Source organism: Cetorhinus maximus, chromosome 17, assembly GCF_964194155.1.
Source record: "Cetorhinus maximus chromosome 17, sCetMax3.hap1.1, whole genome shotgun sequence".
Taxonomy (NCBI): domain Eukaryota; kingdom Metazoa; phylum Chordata; class Chondrichthyes; order Lamniformes; family Cetorhinidae; genus Cetorhinus; species Cetorhinus maximus.
In genome coordinates this window covers 31,252,741-31,274,951 of record NC_135895.1, presented here as the reverse complement: position 1 = coordinate 31,274,951, position 22,211 = coordinate 31,252,741, and the positions used below count along the sequence as shown (strand labels likewise).

General features: G+C 47.6%; 1 protein-coding gene across 4 annotated transcripts in view; it reads left to right on the top strand.

The window, feature by feature from the left end:
* LOC144692290 (monocarboxylate transporter 13-like) overlaps nucleotides 1-22,211 on the top strand; it is a 52,763-nt gene that overhangs the window by 916 nt on the left and 29,636 nt on the right. The gene's annotated exons all lie outside the window — the stretch shown is intronic.

Genomic DNA, 22,211 nt, shown 5'->3' with positions numbered 1-22,211 from the left:
ACATCTGGAGTACTGTGTGCAGTATTGGTCTCCTTATGTAAGGAAGGAAATGCAGAGGAAGTAGTTCAGAGAAGGTTTACGAAACTAATGCCTGGATTGGGTGGGTTGTCTTATGAGGAAAGATTACAAGCTAAGCTTGTATCCGGTGGAGTTTAGAAGAGTAAGAGGCGACTTGGTTGAAACATTTAAAATCCTGAGGGGTCTTAGCAGGGAGGATGTGGAGACGATGTTTCCTTTTGTGGGAGAATCTAGTAGTAGGGGTCACTGTTTAAAAATAAGGGGGCGTCCATTTAGGACAGCAGTGAGGAGAATTTTTTTCTGAGGGTTGTGAGCCTTAGAAGCTCTCTTTTCAAAAAGTGTTGGGAGAAGAGCCTTTGAATGATTTTAAGGCAGAGCTAGATAGATTCTTGATTAACAAGAGAATAAAAGGTTATTGGGGTAGGTCGGAATGTGCAGTCGAGATTACAAAGAATAAAGAAAAGTACAGCACAGGAACAGGCCCTTCGGCCCTCCAAGCCTGCGCTGATCATATTGCCCATCAACTAAAACATTTTGCACTTCCAGGGTCCGTATCCCTCTATTCCCATCCTATTCATGTATTTGTCAAACTGCCTCTTAAACACAACTATCGTACCTGCTTCCACCACCTCCTCTGGCAGCGAATTCCAGACACTCACTACCCTCTGCATAAAAAACTTGCCCCGCACATCTCCGCTTTAGTTTTCTCCTCTCACCTTAAATCTATGTCCCCTAGTAATTGACTCTTCCACCCTGGGAAAAATCTTCTGATTATCTACTCTGTCCATGCCACTCATAATTTTGTAAACTTCTATCAAGCCGCCCCTCAATCTCCGTCGCTCTAGTGAGAACAATCCGAGTTTCTCCAACTTCTCCTCATAGCTAATAACCTCCAGACCAGGCAGCATCCTGGTAAACCTCCTCTGCACCCTCTCCAATGCCTCCATATCCTTCTGGTAATGTGGCGACCAGAATTGCACGCAATATTCCAAGTGTGGCCGAACCAAGGTTCTATACAGCTGCAGCATGACTTCCCAGCTTTTATACTCAGTACCCCTGCCAATGAAGGCAAGCATGCCATATGCCTTCCTGACTACCTTATCCACCTGCGTTGCCACTTTCAGTGACCTGTGGACCTGTACACCCAGATTCCTATGCCCGTCAATGCACTTAAGGGTTCTGCCATTTACTGTATAATTCCTGCCTGTATTAGACCTTCCAAAATGAATTACCTCGCATTTGTCCGGATTATACTCCATCTGCCATTTCTCTGCCCAAGTCTCCAACCGATCTATACCCATTGTATCCTTTGACAACCCTCTTCACTATCTGCAACTCCGCCAACCTTAGTGTCGTCTGCAAACTTACTAATTAGCCCAGTTACATTTTCCTCCAAATCATTTATGTATACTACAAACAGCAAAGGTCCCAGCACTGATCCCTGCGGAACTCCACTAGTCACAGCTCTCCATTCAGAAAAGCACCCTTCCACTGCTACCCTCTGTCTTCTATGACCAAGCCAATATTGTATCCATCTTGCCAGCTCACCTTTGATCCCGTGCGACTTTACCTTCTGTATCAGTCTGCCATGAGGGACCTTGTCAAAGGCCTTACTGAAATCCATGTAGATAACATCCACTGCCCTTCCATCGTCGATCATCTTTGTCACTTCCTCGAAAAACTCGATCAAGTTAGTGAGACACGACCTCCCCTTCACAAAACCATACTGCCTCTCACTAATACGCCCATTTGCTTCCAAATGGTAGTAAATCCTGTCACGAAGAATCTTCTCCAATAATTTCCCTACCACTGACGTAAAGGTCACTGGCCTGTAATTTCCTGGATTATCCGTGCTACCCTTCTTAAACAATGGAACAACATTGGCCATTCTCCAGTCCTCTGGGACCTCACCTGTAGCCAGTGAGGATACAAAGATTTCTGTCAAGGTCCCAGCAATCTCCTCCCTTGCCTCCCTCAGTACTCTGGGGTAGATCCCATCTGGCCCTGGGGACTTATCCACCTTAATATTCTTCAAGACGCCTAACACCTCTTTTTTGATCTCAACATGATCCAGGCTATCTACACACTCTTACCTAGACAAATCGACTGCTAAGTCCTTCTCTTTGGTGAATACTGATGAGAAGTATTCATTTAGTATCTCTCCCATTTCTTCTGGCTCCACACACACATTCCCACCTCTGTCCCTGAGTGGGCCTACCCTTTCCCTGGCTACCCTCTTGCTTTTCACATATGTATAAAAGGCCTTGGGATTTTCCTTAATCCTGGTTGCCAGTGACTTTTCATGACCCCTTTTAGCCCTCCTGACTCCTTGCTTAAGTTTCTTCCTACTTTCTTTATATTCTCCATGGGCTTCATCTGTTCCCAGCCTTCTAGCCCTTACGAATGCTTCCTTTTCTTTTTGACTAATCTCACAATATCCTTCGTTATCTAAGGTTCCTGAAACTTGCCATGCTTATCCTTCATCCTAGCAGGAACGTGCCGGTCCTGAATTCTTATCAACTGACGTTTGAAAGCCCCCCACATGTCAGTTGTTGATTTGCCCTCAAACATCCGCCTCCAGTCTAGATGCCTCAGTTCCTGCCTAATATTGTTATAATTAGCCATCCCCCAATTAAGCACCTTAACCCAAGGACTCCTGTTATTCTTACCCACCAGTACCTTGAAACTTACTGAATTATGGTCACTTTTCCCGAAATGCTCCCCTACTGAAACTTCGACCACCTGGCCGGGTTCATTCCCTAATACCAGGTCCAGTATTGCTCCTTCTCTTGTTGGACTATCTACATATTTTCTCAGGAAGCCCTCCTGGATGCACCTTACAAATTCTGCACCATCCAAACCCCTAGCACTAAGTGATTCCCAGTCAATATAGGGAAAGTTAAAATCACCCACCACAACAACCCTATTGCTTTTACATCTTTCCAAAATCTGCCTACATAACTGTCCCTCAATCTCCCACCGGCAATTGGGAGGCCTATAGTAAACCCCCAACATTGTGACTGCACCCTTCCTATTCCGGAGCTCTACCCATACTGCCTCGCTGCATGAGCCCACCGAGGTGTCCTCCTGTCATACAGCTGTGATATTCCCCTTAACCAGCAGTGCAACTCCCCCACCTCTTCTACATACCTCTCTATCCTGCCTGAAACATCTAAATCCTGAAACGTTTATCTGCCAATCCTGTCCATCCTTCAACCAAGTCTCTGTAATAGCAATAATTTCATAGTCCCAAGTACTAATCCAAGCTGTAAGCTCATCTGCCTTGCCTGTTATACTTCTCGCATTGAAACAAATGCATTTCAGACCCCCAGTCCCACTGTGTTCAGTAATTTCTCCCTGCCTGCCCTTCCTCTTAGTCCTACTGGCCATATTCACTGGTTCCCAGTCATTTATTTCACCTGCTGACCTATTGCTCTGGTTCCCACCCCCCTGCCATACTAGTTTAAACCCTCCCGAGTGACACTAGCAAACATTGCAGCCAGGATATTGGTGCCCCTCCAGTTTAGATGCAACCCGTCCTTCTTGTACAGGTCCCACCTGCCCCGGAAGAGATCCCACTGATCCAGATATTGGAAACCCTCCCTCCTACACCATCTGTTCAGCCACGTGTTCAGATGCACTATCTTCCTATTTCTAGCCTCTCTGGCACGTGGCACAGGGAGTAATCCTGAGATTACAATCCTAGAGGTCCTGTTTTTAAATTTTCTGCCTAACTCCCTGAACTCCCACTGCAGGACCTCGTCACTCTTCCTGCCTATGTCGTTAGTACCAATGTGTACCACGACCTCTGGCTGTTCTCCCTCCCCCTTCAGAATGTCCCGTACCTGATCAGAGACATCCTGGACCCTGACACCAGGGAGGCAACATACCATCCTGGTGTCTCTTTCACAACCACAAAAGCGCCTATCTGTGCCCCTGACTATAGAGTCCCATATGACAATTGCTCTTCTGTGCTTTGACCCCCCCTGCTGAACAACAGAGACAGCCATGGTGCCACTGCTCTGGCTACTGCTGTTGTTTTCCTTGATAGGTCATCCCCCCCCCAACAGTATCCAAAACGGTATACCTGTTAGAGAGGGGGACAGCCACAGGGGATTTCTGCACTGACTGCCTGCCCCTTCAAGCGGTCACCCATCTATCTGTCTGTACCTTGGGTGTGACCACATCTCCAAAACTCCTGTCAATGACGCTTTCCGCCACCTGAATGCTCCTAAGTGCATCCAACTGCTGCTCCAACCGAAGATTACTATCAGATCAGCCATGATCTCATTGAATGGCAGAGTAGGCTCGAGGGGCTGAGTGGCCTACTCCTGCTCCTAATTCATATGTTTGTATGTAGACCCTAGAGAATAGATCAGAACAAACCCAGGGCTGGACAGAGAGATACAGATAGCAGAAAGGAAGCAATAAAAGGGAGGGGTGATTAATATAAATGTTTATACAATTGTGTGGCAATTCACTGAAACGGGTGGGTATCTTTATTGCTCCCAAATGGGCCAGGGCTTTACATTGGCAAAACGGACAGTATCGGAGTTGGAAGGAATGTACAATTAGGCATCCTGACACCAGAATGTGATAATACAGATGGTGAGCAGAGCGTGAACTCGGAACCCTGTTCGCCATCCAAATAAGGCCATGTAAACCCCAATTAAGGCAATTAACCAAGTGATTTAACATGGCCCAGGCCATTTTACAGCTAACACACAGGCGGGTCGGAGTCCTGGCAGCCTCTGATGAGTGGCAGATTGCAGTGATAAAAGGGGGACAGAAGAGCAAAGGCCTGAGGTAGTGGAGGCAGCAGCTGAACCTGTAAAGGTGGGGGGGGGGGCGGGGTGAGCACTTTTTTATTGTTAAAATTGGGCCTCCTAGTGAATCTACTGAAAGGTGAACTTGGAGGAACTCTGGGTTAAGGGCTCTTCCAACTAGGGAAGATTCATCAGTTTAAAAGGTATGACAGAGGAATGACAGCACGCTGGGTCCATTGGCATTGTGCACTCCATTGGAGGCTCTTTTAGTGAGGAGGAGAATGGGAGAGGCAGGGAGAGGTAGGTAGCTGCCCAGGGACAGCAGAACCCTGCTGACCAGCTGCATGAGGGGCTGGGTGATAGTGAAGGAGCAGATGGCCACAGGATTTCACGGCCCCAAGGGCACACCTGGAGACAAGACTGTGCAACAGGAAGAGTCTATAGACAGTGCTCCAACCACTTGCATATGTCGGAGTGCCAGTGTCTTTGGTGGCTGCATCCCTCACAAGAAAGTGACAGCTGTCTGCAAGATGACGGTTGTGGAGGTCAGCTTAAATTGCATGGGTGGCCACCCAGTGCCTGTGCCTCTCAAGGTGACAGTTGTCCTGAATCTCAATGCCTTGGGCTTATTCCTAGAAGCATCTCCCAGGCATCCTCATCTCACTGCATGAGGGTTATGACCAATGCCCTAGTCAGGAGAGCCAATGACTCTGTCAGATTCACCACAGATGAGGAAAGTCAGGTTGAGAGAGCCAGAGTTTTCTGGGTCATGGATCAGGTCAGGCCCAGGGCTAGACAGAGAGAAGCGAGACCCTTGGAGCAGCCGTGATTCGTATGTCTTCGGGCACTCCTAGGTGCCAGGGCTATTTGCTGTCTGAAGGATGGATACTAAGCAACAGCGGGTATCTGCTGAAGAAGTGGCTGATGACCCTGGTGAGGATCCCACAGACTGAAGCTGAAGAGAGCTACAGTGTGAGTCACGCAATCACCAGATCCAGAATTGAGCAGACGAGATGAGATTTAGAAACCAGGAGCAATTTAGATGGTGCCCTGTTGTATCCACCATGTATGGGTTTCTCTGTTTGTGGTTGTCTGCTGTGCCCTGCACAATCTGGTACTGCAGAAGGGGGAGGCCACGACGGCAGAAGACATCCTGGACCATGAAGCATTCTCGGAGGAGGATATTGATGCCGATTACTAAGAGGAGCTGCAGGATCCAGACTGGCCTGCTGCACCACCTGAAGGGCCACAGGTATAGGTGCTCGGGAGACTTGGAACACTCCTTGCAAATGAGTGCTGCTGAGAAAACTGAGTGCAGACTTGGAGTTTGGTGAGAGGGGGAGTTTACAGTGTTAATTTTGTTCTTAAATAATCTAGTCTGTAATTAGCAGTAACTGGAAAGTACTGTGTAAGCAGACTAAGCTCTTTTTTCCCTGCAGTGTAGACAGGGTAAACTCTCTCTCTGATGTGAGAGCTGAGTAGTTAATTAGCTAACTTGTTGAATACAGCTACTCTAGCCCCAGTTCAGTTGGCTATAAATACAGGCCCCTTTACTGCAGCTGAGGAAACTGACTGCAGACTTGGAGTTTGGTGAGTGGGGGAATTCAGTGAAGGAGGGGGAAGGAGGTTTCCTTTTTCTATCTTTCTCACCTTGTAGGAATTGGTTCTTGCTCTACTACAGGGAAAGGAGGTAGCTGTTTGATGAGTAGCTAAGGTCTATCCTATTCCTAAGGTTTAAAACAGGATACAAATTGGTGGTAAAGTTAATAAAATATATTAAAAAGCAGCATAAGTGAATAATATCATTAAGTAACTATTCAAAACACATTTAAGGATGGCAGGACAGGTGATGTGTCAAGGCTGCAGCATGTGGGAGCTCCTGGATAACACATCTGCAGTGAGTGTTTGCGACTTGAGGAACTTCGGCTCAGAGTCATTGAGCTGGAGGCTGAGCTGCAGGGTCTGCAAGACATCAGGGAGGGGGAAAGTTACCTGGATGCTTTATACCAGGAGGCAGTCACGCTACCTAGGATAGGGTCTTCTGATTTGGTCAGTGGCCAGGGACAGGAGGGTGTGACTATGAGTGAGGCAGGTAAGGGGACCCGGAGGTCAGGAGTGTGAGCCTCTGCAATTGTCCAATAGATTTGAGGTTCTCTCAGCTCTCAGGGTGGATGAGCAAACTGACCATGGCGCCGTGGCACAGGAAGCCATTCAAGTGGGTGGAGCAAAAAGGAATGTAGTGGTAGTAGAAGACAGTATAGTGAGGGGGATTGACACTCTTTTCTGCAGCAAAGAGCGAGAGTCCAAGTGGCTGTGTTGCCTGCCCGGTGCCAGGGTTCAGGACATCTGCTCAAGGATGGAGAGGAGCTTGCAGTGGGAAGGTCCAGTTGTCGTGGTCCATGCAGGTACCAACAACATAAGTGCAACTAGAAAAGAGGTTCTGCATAGAGAGTATGAGGAGCTAGGTAGTAAATTCAAAAGCAGGGCCTCAAAGGCTATAATCTCTGGATTATTAACTGAGCTCCAGGCAACTTGCCATAGGGTACATAAAATTAGACAGATGAACATGTGGCTGAAAAACTATTGTGGTAGAAGTGGGTTCCAGTTTGTGGGCCACTGGCACCAGTACTGGGGAAAGTTGGGGGCTGTACTGTTGCAATGGTTGACACCTGAACCATACTGGGACCAGTGTTCTTGCGAACCGCATAACTAAGGAAGTAGAGAGGGTTTTAAACTAAATAGTGGGGACAAGAGATCAAATGTGGAAAGTTGTGGTATATCAAAGAGTAGAGACAAGGTAAGAGAGGAGAATAGTAATATGGGAAATTAAGGTCAGAGATTGGCAGGAAGAGACAGAAAGAAAAAACCTAAGAATGCACCAATAGCTAAGACTAGACTTTACAAGGATAACAAAAAGACAAAACTAAAGGCTCTGCATCTGAATGCATGTAGCATTCATAACAAAGTAAACAAATTGATAGTGCACATTGGAGTAAATAAATATGATCTGATAGCCATTATGGAGATATAGCTGCAACATGTCAAGGATTGGATCCTGAATATTGAGGGGTATATCAAGAAGAAAAGGAAGCTAGGTAAAGGAGGAGAGGTAGCACTGTTAATCAAAGATCGCATTTGTGCAATAGTTAGAGATGACCTTGGTTCAGGAGATCAGGATGTAGAATCAGTTTGTATGGAGATAAGGAATAGTAGGGGAAAGAAGTCACGAGTGAGATTTGTCTAGAGGCCCCCTAACAGTAACCACAATGTAGGACAATTGGGTGCTTGTGATAAAGGGATGGCAATAATCATTGGTGACTTTAATCTACATATAAACTGGAAAAATCAGATTGGCAGTAGCAGCCTGGATGAGGAGTTCATAAAAATGCTTTTGAGATAGTTTCTTAGAGCAGCGTGTTCTGGAACCAGCCAGAGAGTAGGTTATATTAGACTTGGTATTGTGTAATGTGATAGGATTAATTAATGACCTCCGGGTAAAGGCACCTCTGTGTAGCAGTGATCACAATATGATTGCATTTTACATCCAGTATGAAAGGGAGAAGAGTGGGTCTGAGACTATTATTTTAAATTTAAATAAGGGCAACTATGTGGGCATGAAAGCTGAGCTAGCTGAAGTGAACTGGGATACTAGGCTAGGGGGTAGATCAGTAAAGAAGCAGTGGCAAACATTTAAGAATATTCAAAATAAGTGTATTCCTACTATAAAGAAAAATTCTAAGGGGAGGATCCACCATCCGTGGCTAACTAAAGAAGTTAGGGAAAGCAGCGAACTTAAGGGAAAAAGCAAATAACTGCACAAAGATGAGTGGCAGGTCAGATGATTATCGGAATGCAAAGAATGACAGAGAATGACTCAAAGCTTAATCAGAAGAAAGAAATTAGTGTATGAGAGGAAGCTAGCTAGAAACATGAAAACGGATAGCAAGAGTTTCTACAGGTATTTAAAAAGGAAAGAGTATGTAAAGTGAATGCTGGTCCTCTAGAGAATGAGAATGGGGAGTTAAAACTAATAATAAGAAAATGGCGGATGGGATGAACAAATATTTTTCTTCTGTCTTCACTATAGAGGACATAAAAAACATTCCAGTAATAGCTATAAATCAGGAGGTGGAGGAGAGAGAGGAACTTGGTGAAATTACAATCACTAGGGAAGCGATACTGAGCAAATTGATGGAGCTGTGGGCTGACACGTCTCCGGGTCCAAATGGGCTTCACCCTAGGGTCTTAAAAGAGATGGCTAATGAAGTAGTAGATGTATTGGTGTTAACTTTCCAAAATTCGCTAGATTCTAGACTTGGAGGATTGCTGGAGGCCAGAACGTTGCTGAGTCTGAGTCACATGATGAGCCTCTGGACTCAGTCATGTCACAGTTGCTGGAGCTGTAAAGGCAAACTCGGGAACATCAGGAAGGGATGTCCACTGCCCTCCTCAGATTGCAAGGCACGATGGAGGAGTCCGTTCGTCTTCAGCCTGAGGTGATAGCACCAGCATTGCAACGCACCGAGGTCAACACTGGCAGGATGGCAGCTGCCATGGAGACCTTGGTCCAGGACGTCACTCCTACACTGCGGCACGGGCTCAACTCCATCACTGATGCCATAGTCGGCCTCCAACAGTGTGTAGGCGAGAGGGGTGCTGGGCAGCTCAATCTCACTCCAGCTACCCCTTCTGCTCACAGAGTCAGCCAGGGGCCCTCGGGCATCCATAGGGAGGAGGATCAGCAGGTGTACACCCCAGGGCCATCCACCCAGGTGACTCTGGGAGTGACCGGCCCATCCGAATCCCCTCTTCCTGTGACCTCCGCAGTTCCAGCTTCACAGGCTACTGCCACACAGCAGGACCCCGAAAGTAGGCTGGGGCCCACCAAGTCTCGACCCCCCAGAGGACACCTTCATCACAGACAGGGCGTCACAGTCAGCAGGCTTCCTCCACCTTTGCTGTGGATGTCTCAGGAGCACCAAGACATAGTGGCAGGGTTAAGAAAGTTAAGTAGAAGTGGTTGCACAGACTGGGCATGGGTGTTGATCACTTGTACATACTATTCACTATTGTCATTAAAGTCCTAAGAATGTCTCCCTGCCTGTGGCTCCTTGTTCTGATGAGCTGTGTTCATGTCACTCAGATGTGAAACCTTTCTGCAGCTTTCAGGCCACAGTGATGGTCCAGCCTCACACTCCCTGGAAACATTACTGATGCCTGCACCTTGGCAGTGCTGGTTATTGCTGCCAGAATGTAGTGGGCAGGCGCCACAGAGCTCTCTCATTCTCTTTGTGTGCTCTCAGCACTGTTAAGGTGGGACTGGCCCCCATCACCCCAACATCTGCGACCAGTGATGCTGTGTACCAGCTCCTGAAGGGCTGAGGTGCTGAAGGCGGACACAGCATCAGATATGTCTAAAGTTTCACGGCTGCGTCTCTATGATATGACCCTGATCATGGAGCGCAAGCGAGCTGCCCTCGGCTAGACACGAGTCAGACATTCTCAGAGACTATGTGAAGATCTAAGGAGTGTCCTTGCTGCACGTTGTCATCATCCTCCTACGATCGAGCGACTATTAGGGCCTCCACTGCATCTCCATGACAGGAGCGTTCTCACAGAGGGTATTGGTGCTACCATAAGCCAGACTGGAGTCAAACATTCACAACTGTGATGTGAGGATCTATGGGGACACCTCACTGCATGTCGTCATCATCCTCCACAAATCTGGCAGCTATGAGGGCCTCCTGAGTGCGCCTGTCTCATCTGGCCAGTGCGAGAGCCTCATCCCCATCATCGTCACCACTGAGGACCCCCTCACCCGCATCCCCATCATCGTCACCACTGAGGACCCCCTCACCCTCATCCCCTGTCATCCTCATTGGAGGAGACCTCCAACTCCTCCATCTCCTCAGCCAGCTCATCTCCCTGTTGGAGTAAAGAACGCAGCAGACATCGACAATGCATGACACCCTCTTCGGACTGTATTGCAGCCCTCTACTGGACCGGCCCAGGCACCGGAACCGTGTATTCAGCATCCTGATAGTCTGCTCCACCAAGTTGCGTGCTGCTGTATGAGCCTCATTATATCGTCGCTCTGCTGCATTCTGAGGCTGCTGCACGGGTGTCATCAGCTACGGCCTCGGCAGGTAGCCCTTATCCCCGAGGAGCCATCCCTGCAGCCTCTGTAGACCCTGGAAGACTTCTGGGATCTGCGAGCGACTCAGGACGTAGGCATCATGCACAATCCCTGGAAACCATGCGCATACCTGCAGGATGCATTTCTGATGGTCGCACACCAGCTGCACATTCAGTGAGTGGAAGCCCTTGCGGTTGATGAAGTCCACTGAGTGTAGCGATGGAGACCTGAGCGCCACATGAGTGCAGTCAGTCGCACCCTGCACCTGTGGGAATCCCGAGATCAGGGCGAATCCAATGGCCCTTGCATCCTGGCTGTCCAGGTCCCGGATGAAATGCGCAAAGTTGTGTCCCATGGAGAAGATGGCATCCGTGACCTTATGTATGCATTTGTGGGTGACAGATTGTGATATCCCACAGAGGTCGCCTGTGGAGCCCTGAAAGGAGCCAATGGCATAAAAATTGAGCGCCGCGGTCACTTTCACAGCCACTGGCAGTGGATGCCCTCCGTGCCCCATTGGCGCCAAGTCCTGCAGTAAGTGGCGGGTGTGAGCAACCAGGTCCCTAGACATGCGCAGTCATTGGCGACACTGGTTCTTGGTCATCTGCAGGAATGGCAGGCGGCGTCTATAGATCCCGGGTATCACAAGGCACCAACCAGCCACGGCTCGCTGTTGCTCCTGGGCGTCTTGTACAGGAGCCCTTGCTGCCCCTTCTCGAGGTTGCTGCTCCTGCCTTTGCGCAGCCAGGAGCCTCAGTCGTTCTCTCCTTCATCTTCTGCGGTCTCTGTAAGCCACCAGGCATACAGCTAGATCACCAGGATCCAAGGTCCTGATGTGGTCCTCCTGCAGCATGAAAGAGAGAGAGCTGTGGTTATCATGGCTGTACTTAGCACCTTTCCTGGCCCTGTGTGACTGCCCCTTAACGCTTCCCGGAGAGTGATGGTCACCCCTCGGATGGCCAGAGATGAGTGCGCTGCATGGCTGCCCTGTCCACTTGCGACATGGGGGACATGGTCCTAACCGGGATGCTGAGATTGCGAGGGGCTGTGAGCGCCTCCAGCAGTGACTGCTACATGGCCAGTGTTGGCGAGGAGATTGTACAACGTGTGCAGTCCAACTGCTTTGTGGTCCAATAAAGTGGTGGAGGACTCTAAGTCTGTGCTGGGGGCAGGTGGGTGGTGGGAGTGATAAAGTATGGAGCGCTTGGTGGCCCTTTGGTGCCTCCGCATTGCTTGCACGGGTGGGCAGGCTAGGAGCCTGACACTAATCATATCACTGTGGCTGCGCCTGATCCATCTCAGTTGCAGAGGCATGGTCAGTTTATACAGGCGTCCCTCATGTGTGGCCACTTACCTTGCTAACCTTGACCCCCCACCTCGATTACCTGTGCGTGGGATGCAGCACCAGGGCAGCACTTGACATCCCCCACCGACAACAGTCGCCTCCGAGGCTGGCCAGCACTTGTCCCCAGACGCCTCAACCCCCTCAGAAGTCGCCTCTAGGGCCAGGCATCATTTCCCCCCCGGCGCCCCTGACGCCTGTAAACAATGGGTGAGCTTTGGAGAACGCTGCTGCTCGCTCACCTCAGTTCCCCCAAAGTGAAGGCCGCCAAGTGCACGTCGCCTGTGTGAGGTTGTGAACCATATCAGCCTGCTTTCCCGCTGATGTGGACGGACGATACGGCGGGGTTCCAAGAGCCTGGCGGGATGGCCTTTTAATTATATGCTGATGTATTACAATTAGCTCCCTGCTTACTGGCAGGAAACGCAGCCCACCTTCCACTGGCTGAGCAGATGATCGTGAAGCAGGTTGTGCCATGTTTTCCACGCGTGCCACCTACCACGCCCGCTGCCAACAGGCTTGGAAAATTCTGCCCTATAGCTGGGCACTTGGAAAATACAAGGTAATCGGGAAGAGTCAACATGGTTTTATGAAAGGGAAATCACGTTTAACCAATTTATTAGAGTTCTTTGAGGGATTAACATATGGCTGTGGATAAAAAGGAGCCTGTAGATGTACTGTAGTTGGATTTCCAGAAGGCATTTGATAAGGTGCCGCGTCAAAGGTCATTGCGGAAAATAAAAGCTCAAGGCATAAGGGGTAGGATAATAGCCTGAATAGAGGATTGGCTGGCTGTCAGAAAACAGAATGTATGCATAAATGGGTCTTTGATTGGCAGGATGTGACAAGTGGAGCCCCGCAGAGGTCTGTGCTGGGGCCTCAACTCTTTACAATTTACAAATTTACATTAATGACTTGGATGAGGGGCGTGAAGGCATGGTAGCTAAATTTGCAGACAACACAAAAATAGGCAGGAAAGTATGTTTTGAAGAAGACACAGGAGTTTGAAGACGGATATAGATACGTTGAGTGAGTGGGCAAAAATCTGTAGTATAATGTGGGGAAAAAGTGAAGTTGTTCACTTTGGCAGGAAAATAAAAAAGCAGAGTATTACTTAAACGGAGAATGACTGCAGAATTCCGAAGTGCAGAGAGATCTAGGTGTTCTCATGCATGAGTCACAAAACGTTAGTGTGCAGGTACAGCAAGTAATCAAGAAGGCTAATGGAATGTTATCCTTTATTACGAAAGGAATTGAACACAAAAGTAAAGATGTCATGCTTCAATTATACAAGGCATTGGTGAAACCGCATCTCGTATACTGTGTGCAGTTTTGGCCTCATTTAAGGATGGATGTAAATGTGTTGGAGATGGTTCAGGGGAGGTTTTTTTCGATTGCTACCTGGAATGAGCAGGTTGTCTTATGAGGATAGGTTAGACAAACTTGTTTCTGCTGGAGTTTAGAAGAGTGAGGGGTGATTTGATTGAAGTATACAAGATGTTGAACGGTATTGACAAGGTGGACGTGGAAAGGATGTTTCTTCTTGTGGATGAGTCCAGATCATAAGGGCACTGTTTTAAAATTAGGAGCTGCTCTTTTAGGACAGAGATGAGGAGAATTGTTTTCTCCGAGGGTTGTGCGACTTTGGGACTCTCTACGTCAGAAGGCAGTGGAGGCGGGGTCACTGAATATTTTTAAGGCAGATGTAGGTCGATTCTTGTTAGGCAAGGGGCTCAAAGGTTATTGGGCGTAGATGGGAATGTGGAACTCGAAACGCAAATAGATCAGCCATGGTATTATTAACTGGCGGAGCAGGCTCAAGGGGCCGAATAGCCTACTTCTGCTCCTATTTTGTATGTTCGTACAAGGTGCTTCTCATGAGCTGAATGACATCTGCCATCAGCCCCACCAGGGGATCTGCATTATGGCACACCACAACCTCATCTGAGCGATGTCAGCCCAGAACATCAGCACATGACGCCTAGTTGCTGGAGCTTCCCATGAACGAGAACGCCTTGGATAACCCCAGGCGGTTCCAAGCTCGTTGGCTAACACAAAACCATCCAACCATGATTCCCTTCAGCGCTCTGAGCTACTCCTAATCAATAAGTCACATTTTAATAAACGCATAATGTTGGTTCATATGAAACACTCGCAAAAGCTTACACCCCTGAACCTCAAGTTTCCTTCATTTGTTCCTGGATGCTGTGCCATGGTGCTCCCCCATTGCTGATCGCTGCAGTGGAGGCGGGCTGCTGACATTGTTGCCTGGGATGACCTTTGGTGGGTGTCTGCTAGTTTCCTTAGGCCATGAGGGGCCCTTTCCAACTGATGTCAGCATGTGCAGGGTGAGGGGGAGCGGTGAGTATTTGTCAGGGGTGAGGGAGAGGGTGAGCATTGTAGGGGGTGACGGGGAGGGTGAGCATTGTCTAGGGAGTGGGCGAACATTGCCGGGGGTGGGGAAGAGGGTGTGCATTGCCGGGGGTGAGGGAGAGGGTGTGCATTGCCGGGGTTGGGGGAGAGGGTGAGCATTGCTGGGGGTGGGGGAGAGGGTGAGCATTGCCGGGGGTGGGGGAGAGGGTGAGCATTGCTGGGGGTGGGGGAGAGGGTGAGCATTGCCGGGGGTGATGGAGAGGGTGAGCATTGCTGGGGGTGGGGGAGAGAGTGAGCGTTGTCGGGGGTGAGGAGAGGGTGAGCATTGTCGAGGGAGAGGGAGAGGGTGAGCATTGCCGGGGATGAGGAGGAGGGTGAGCGTTGTCGAGGGAACGGGTGAGCATTGCCAGTGGTGAGGGAGAGTGTGTGCACTGCTGGGGGTGAGGGAGAGTGTGAGCGTTGTCGGGGGTGAGGGAGAGTGTGTGCATTGCTGGGGGTGAGGGAGAGTGTGTGCACTGCTGGGGGTGAGGGAGAGGGTGAGCGTTGTCGGGGGTGAGGGAGAGTGTGTGCACTGCTGGGGGTGAGGGAGAGGGTGAGCGTTGTCGGGGGTGAGGGAGAGTGTGTGCACTGCTGGGTGTGAGGGAGAGTGTGTGCACTGCTGGGTGTGAGGGAGAGGGTAAGCGTTGTCGGGGGTGAGGGAGAGTGTGTGCATTGCTGGGGGTGAGGGAGAGGGTGAGCGTTGTCGGGGGTGAGGGAGAGTGTGTGCACTGCTGGGTGTGAGGGAGAGGGTGAGCGTTGTCGGGGGTGAGGGAGGGGGTAAATTAAGTTTAGTTTTATGAGCCTGGGTTCACAGGGTTAACAATTATTATTTTGTATTTTATTTGTGTTACTCGTTCGACTTCTGAAAGCCAATCAAAATTGTGTGTAGGCTGAGGGAAGTGTCATGTCCTGGCTGCACGAGTCTCTACAAGCCGAGTGTGGGAGGGAAGTCCAACTGCATCATTTAAGTAAACCTAACTTTAAGATATGTACTATGTTCTGTTGGTGGGTTTTGCAGATCTGCCAGATACATTCCCCCATCAGATAGTTAGAGAGAGTCTGAGCTGTTGCCTGCTCCACAAAAAATTTCTCTCCTGCTCCACCCCGCACAGGACCCCACACAAGCTGTAATTCAAGCACTTGCAAACAAGCTGGTGCTTAATTTATCCTTCCTAACAGATTGAATTACTGGGTTTTATGCGAGATATGTGGAATGTGGGTGGATATGTAAGGGACATGCTTGGGAAAAGTTCACCTATACAAGGATCTGGTGAATTGACCGGGCCGACATGTGATCACCAGGATTTCAGTGGCAAAATGTAGTTTTATGCAGATAGCAAGGGCCACAGGTCGTCTTTCTGTGTTGTTAGTCAATCTCCACCACTTGACTGCAGAGTCCCTGCAATTGTTCTGCGATTGGAGGGGGAAATCAGGCCTGTTCCTGTCAGGTGCTCTGATTGCTTAAATATAATTCCTGCTGGGTAACTGCTGAATACTTGTGTGTGTGCTGCCTACTGTTCATTGCTATGTGACCTTGATCTATCGAATGATACATTTAATATTATTTCATCAGTTCAGAATCCTAATTTAGTTCCCTGTAACTGTAAGAAAGAACTTGCATTTCTATAGCGCCTATGTTACAATTCCTGTAGTGACCGATTTAACTTTTAAAACGTTATATGAATTTCTCAGTGACCAATGCAAAGAATCGCCCAAGAAGTTTTCATGTTTTAAGACTTTTGCTGTAACCAACAAAAATCAGCATTACTTCGTAAGCAACTGATGCACTAAACTGCAGTATTCCCCGTTAACTTCTTAACGCAACTAAAAACCCCAAGCATAAAGCTTGGTGATTGACACAAAAGCAGTTTGTTTCTTCTGCTTGGCAATGCACCAGTCATGGGTCTTCTTTCCCAAACCTGTCCGTCTGACTGACTCTGAGAGACTGTACGCAGCAAGGCCAACTGCCTCCTCCTTTATGTCGAGGTATTAAAACTTGTACCTTACTTTCAGTAGGTTTTGATTTGAGTTTCTACCTCCATATATTTACTATTATTATTTATTCCTCAATTATTTACTATCTATACCAATGACTTGGAGGAGGCGGAAGAGTATAATGTATCCAAATTTGCTGACAATACAAAAATAGGTGGGAGGGCATGTTGTGATGAGGACATAAGGAATCTGCAAGGGGATGTAGACAGGTTGAGTGAGTGGGCAAAAACTTGGCAGATGGAGTTTAATGTAGGAAAGTGTGAGGTCGTGCACTTTGGTAGGAAAAATCAAAAGGCAGACTACTATTTAAATGGAGAGAGACTCCAAAAAAGGGCAGCACAGAGGGACCTGGGTGTTCTTGTGCATGAAACACAAAAAAGTTAGCATGCAGGTGCAGCAAGTGATTAAGAAGGCAAATGGAATTTTGGCCTGTATTGCTTGGGGGTTGGAGTCTAAAAATAGGGAAGTCTTGTTACAATGAGTCTTGCATCCTCGGCCCAACCATCTTCAGCTGCTTCATCAATGACCTTCCTTCCATCATAAGGTCAGAAGTGGGGATGTTCGCTGATGATTATACAATGTTCAGCACCATTTGCGACTTCTCAGATACTGAAGTAGTCCATTTCCAAGTGCAGCAAGATCTGAACAATATCCAGGCTTAGGCTGACAAATGGCAAGTGACATTCACGCCACACAAGTGTCAGGCATTCCATCTCCAACAAGAGACAATCTAACCATCGCCCCTTGATGTCCAGTGACATTACCATCACTGAATCCCCCACTATCAACAACCTGAGGGTTACCATTGACCAGAAACTGAACTGGACGAACCATATAAGCACTGTCTACAAGAGCGGGTTAGAGGCTAGGAATCGTGCAACGAGTAACTTACCTTCTGACTCCCCAAAGCCTGTCCACTATCTACAAGGCACAAGTCAGGAATGTAATGGAATACTCTCCACTTGCGTGGATGAGTGCAGATCCAACAACACTCAAGAAGCCTGACAATGTCCAGGACAAAGCAGCCCACTTGATTGGCACCACATCCACAAACATTCATTCCCTCCACCGCCGACGCACAGTAGCAGCAGTGTGTACCATCTACAAGATACAATGCAGGAATTCACCAAGGCTCCTTTGACAGCACTTTCCAAACCCAGAACCACTACCATCTAGAAGGACAAAAGCAGCAGATAGATGGGAACCCCACCACCTGTAATTTCCCTTCCAAGCCACTCACCATCCTGATTTGGAAATATATTGCCATTCCTTCACTGTCACTGGGTCAAAATCCTGGAACTCCCTTCCTAACAGCACTGTGGGTGTGCCTACACCACATGAACTGCAGCGATTTAAGAAGGCAGCTCACCACCACCTTCTCAAGGGCAACTAGGGATGGGCAATAAATTCTGGCCTAGGCAGCGACGCCCACATCCCATGAATGAATTTTTTTAAAAACTGTACAGGGTGTTGGTGAGGCCGCACTTGGAGTACTGTTTTGGTTCCTGTATTTAAGAAAGGATATACTGGCATCGGAGGTAATTTAAAATAGATTTACTAAGCTGATTCCTGGGATGAAGGGGTTGATTTATTAAGAACAGCTAAGCAGGTTAGCTTTTTATTCATTAGAGTTTTGAAGAATGAGGGGTGATCTTATTGAAATGTACAAGATTCCTGAGGGGGCTTAACAGGGTAGATGTTGAGAAGTTGTTTCGACTAGTGGGGGAATCTTGAACTAGGGGACATAGTTACAGAATAAGGGGGAAATTCATTTAAAACTGAGATGCAAAGGAATTTCTTCTCTCAGAGAGTAGTGAATGTCTGGAATTCTCTGCCCCAGAGAGTTGTGGAGGCTATACCACAAAGTATTTAAGGAGTAAGTAGATAGATTTTTGAAATATTGGGGAGTTGAGGGCTTGCATGAAAGAGGAGTTGAGGCCTGGGGCAGATCAGCCATGATCTTATTGAATGGCGGTGCAGGCTTGAGGAGCCGAATGGCCTACTCCTGCTCCTATGTGTTATGTTCTTATAATAAGCAGGTCATATTGATTTGTTTCCAGACAGATTTAATTGAGTTCCAATGGGCTTGTGTCTGGGCAGACTTTGTAAGAGGCCACATCCCCTCTCCAAGTTGCTCCATTTTACCTTGAGTTAAAGGAGACAGTTTAAAACATAACTGTCTTATAATGTCCAGCGTTAGTAATGCCTTTCGCAATCTCAAAACATCCCAAAGTGCCTCATAAGAAGTGGAGCACTCTTGAAGGTTATTTTCTTTCATGGAATGTGGACGTCGCTGGCAAAGCCAGCATTTGTTATCCATTCCTAATTACCCTTGAACTGATTGATTTCTTACGTCACTTCAGAGGGCAGTTAAGAGTCAGCCACATTGCTGTGGGCCTGGAGACACATGTAGGCCAGGCCGGGTAAGGATGGCAAACTCCCTTTCCTAAAGGACATCAGTGAACCAGATGGGTTTTTACAACAATCAAAGATAGTTTCATGGTCACCATTACTAAGGCTAGCTTTATATTCCAGATTTATTAACTGAATTTAAATTCCACCAGCTGCCATGGTAGGGTTTGAACCCATCTACCCAGGGCATTAGCCTGGGTCTATGGATTACTAGTCCCATTGCAGTAACTGTTGCAATTTAGTTAAATGGGACCAGCAATTTGTGCATAGCAAGGTCTGACTAACAGTAGTGAGGTAAAAGGCCAGTTAATCTGTTTGCAATGGCTTTGATTTAGGAATAAATGGTGTCTAGTTCACTGGGAGAACCTTGTCGCTCTTCAGCAATAGTGCATTGAGATGTTTTACATCCACTAGTGAGGAAAGATGGGGTCTCAGATTGATCTCTCATCAGAGAGAGAGGACCTGTGACAGTGCAGTACTCCCCTAACTTACAAGTCTGTTTTTATATTCCTGGCTAGCTTACTCTCATTTTTTTTTTCCCTTTAATCAACTGAGCTGAGGTTGAGCAGAATGGAGCGATGTTACAGAGGTCAAAATAGGTGTTTTACTAATGTTGTGGATATGTAGTCCGAAGCTCATTTCTTGGTCAAATATGACACCAGCACAGACTGTCTGGTGCAGCCTCAGACGGTTGTCAGAGAGTATGATGGGGTCAGTCGCTAGGCAACAGAGCTTGCAGCGGGAACTGAAGGCAATGGCTTCAGTCCTTCCAGTGGTTTAGTTGGAGGAAATTTCTACCTCTCCAGTACCGGATTTCAGATAAGCAACAGTGGCAGAGTTGAGAGAGGTGGTGGCGAGGTAGAGCTGGGTATTATCATTGTACATGTGGAAACTAACTGTTTTCAGATGGTGTTGCTGCGGGGCAGCTGATAGATGAGCAATAGGAAAGGGGTAAGGATAGATCCTGCGGTACACCAAAGGTAATGGTGCAGGAACGGGAAGAGTCAATACTTCTGGTGATTCTCTGGCTATGGTTAGATAGATAAGAATGGAACCAGGTGATTGTGGAACAAGGTGCTTGAGGACAAGGCACCACAGGACTAGCGAGAGAGATCAAGTTTTGATTTGGTGATAAGGATGACACCATCGTTATAACAGTTGGATAATACAGCCAGGCAGGGAGGTTTCAGTAAGGGGCACCTTGTTAATTGTAAACTAGTTGTCTTCATTTGCTGGGAATTAACAGGGAATTTACTTGTGTGATATAAATATGTGCCTCTGTGTAAATAAAAACTGAAGTGTGTGAAGATCATGCTCCAGTTCTATCCTTCACCACCTAGCTATCTTGAGTGTAGCATTAGTTATTGTCACCCAAGAGCCATTTGTCAGTGAAAGTCAATACATTCATCCATGAGGACCTTGTCCACGAGTGAACGAACATTCTGGAGGGAAATACAGTGGAAATGGTGATTGTTGATCTGCGAGAGGAATCCAAGGGAGTGGATGGATGTGGCGAGTGAGACAGAAAGGAGGTTGCAGAGGTTAGCTTCCAGTGTGCTGGGTGGGAAGGCTGGAGTGTGAGAAAGGGAAATGGGACAGTTTGGGTTACTGATCATAAGATGGCAGTGATGGGTGTCTTAATGGGCTTTTCAGAGAATGCCAAGAGACACACAGAAAGTAGCTGCCTGCTTATTCAAGTGGGATTCAAGCCTGTGATGGCAGCAGGAAAGTAGGAAGGTTGTGGTTAGGGTTTGGAGGATAAAATACCCCAGGAGGAATGAAAGGTGGCATGAGTAGCAGGAAGAGGACAAGACAGGAGAGAAGAATCTGGTGTGGGCTGAAAGTGAAAAAGAAAGGGAAATCAAAGCAATAGGTGTGGGCATGAGAATAGACACAGGGAAGTTAAGTTATATAGGCATGGCAAAGATTAGGAGGGACATGTACTGATTATAAACGGTGCAGGAAGATGATAAGAAAGTGTTCCAGGTCCTGTGGTGGGATGAAGTTGCTTTGTAGCCATGGAGGAATCTGTTTGGAACATCAGTGAAGCAGTATCTAGATTCAGAGAGTATTGTTGAGGGGGAATGAATCGAGGAGCTACTTGAGGGACAGAAAGTGGTGGAGATTAGGGCCAAGTCGGAGTTGGGAGTTGACCATCAACCAGAAAAGATTGATCCAGGGATTGGTCGATGACTTGGATATTGGCAGTGCAAACTCACAGGTCTAACAAACCTGGAGAGGAGTCAGGAGCAGTGGGAGTGAAACCTGAGGACCAAGGGAACCGTTTCCTCCACATCCTCTGTGCAATGACAAGTCTGTGCAGATGAGGGAAATGGTCTTGAGGAAGCGCTGTAGGGAGGTGAAAAGCACACGAGCCCTGGAGCAGCAGCAGGAACTTCAGGACAAGGTGCATCCCACGCCAGTGAAAGTTGATGGAGAAATTCTGAAGGATGCGTGGAGCCAGTAGCCAATGGAAGTGGTAAAGCAGAGATTACTCAGGAACATGGAAATGGAATCCAGATGTGGTTCGGCGCTTTGTAAATGGGGATAATGGAATGTCAAAGAATGAAAAATCATAAAAATAAAAACAAATTACTTAATTGGGTATAAGTGGGGTGAAAGTTTTCAAATTGAAGACTGAGTCCCCTAACAGCACATTCAAATGGATGGTAGGAACAATAACACCATCTGATGGTGTCACCTGGTGCTGCAGAGTCTGCATAACATACATACTACTTTGGCTTGGATTTTCCTGTCAGTGGTGAAACCAGAAAAGATTGATCCAGGGAAGTTCTCTGATTGCCCTAAGAAATGTGACCTTGCCTAGTTCATAGGCTGCAGTGAGAACTTCCTGCTGCAGCACGGTTCAACATCAAAGGCATCAGCGAGGCTTAGCAGCGAGGTGCACTGGGATGAACTCCTGTCCCCTCGTGATGTTACAAACTGAAGACAGGCATCTCGAGATCAGTCTTCAGCTTAATGGCAGATATATGTTTTACTAGGAATGTTAAATACCCTTAAACACTGTTTTTTAAAACTTAATACTTTTAAACACTTTTATGAACCTTTTAAAAGCTATTATCAACTTTTAAGCACTTCTAAACATTTTTAAATACTTAAAGGGTTTAAA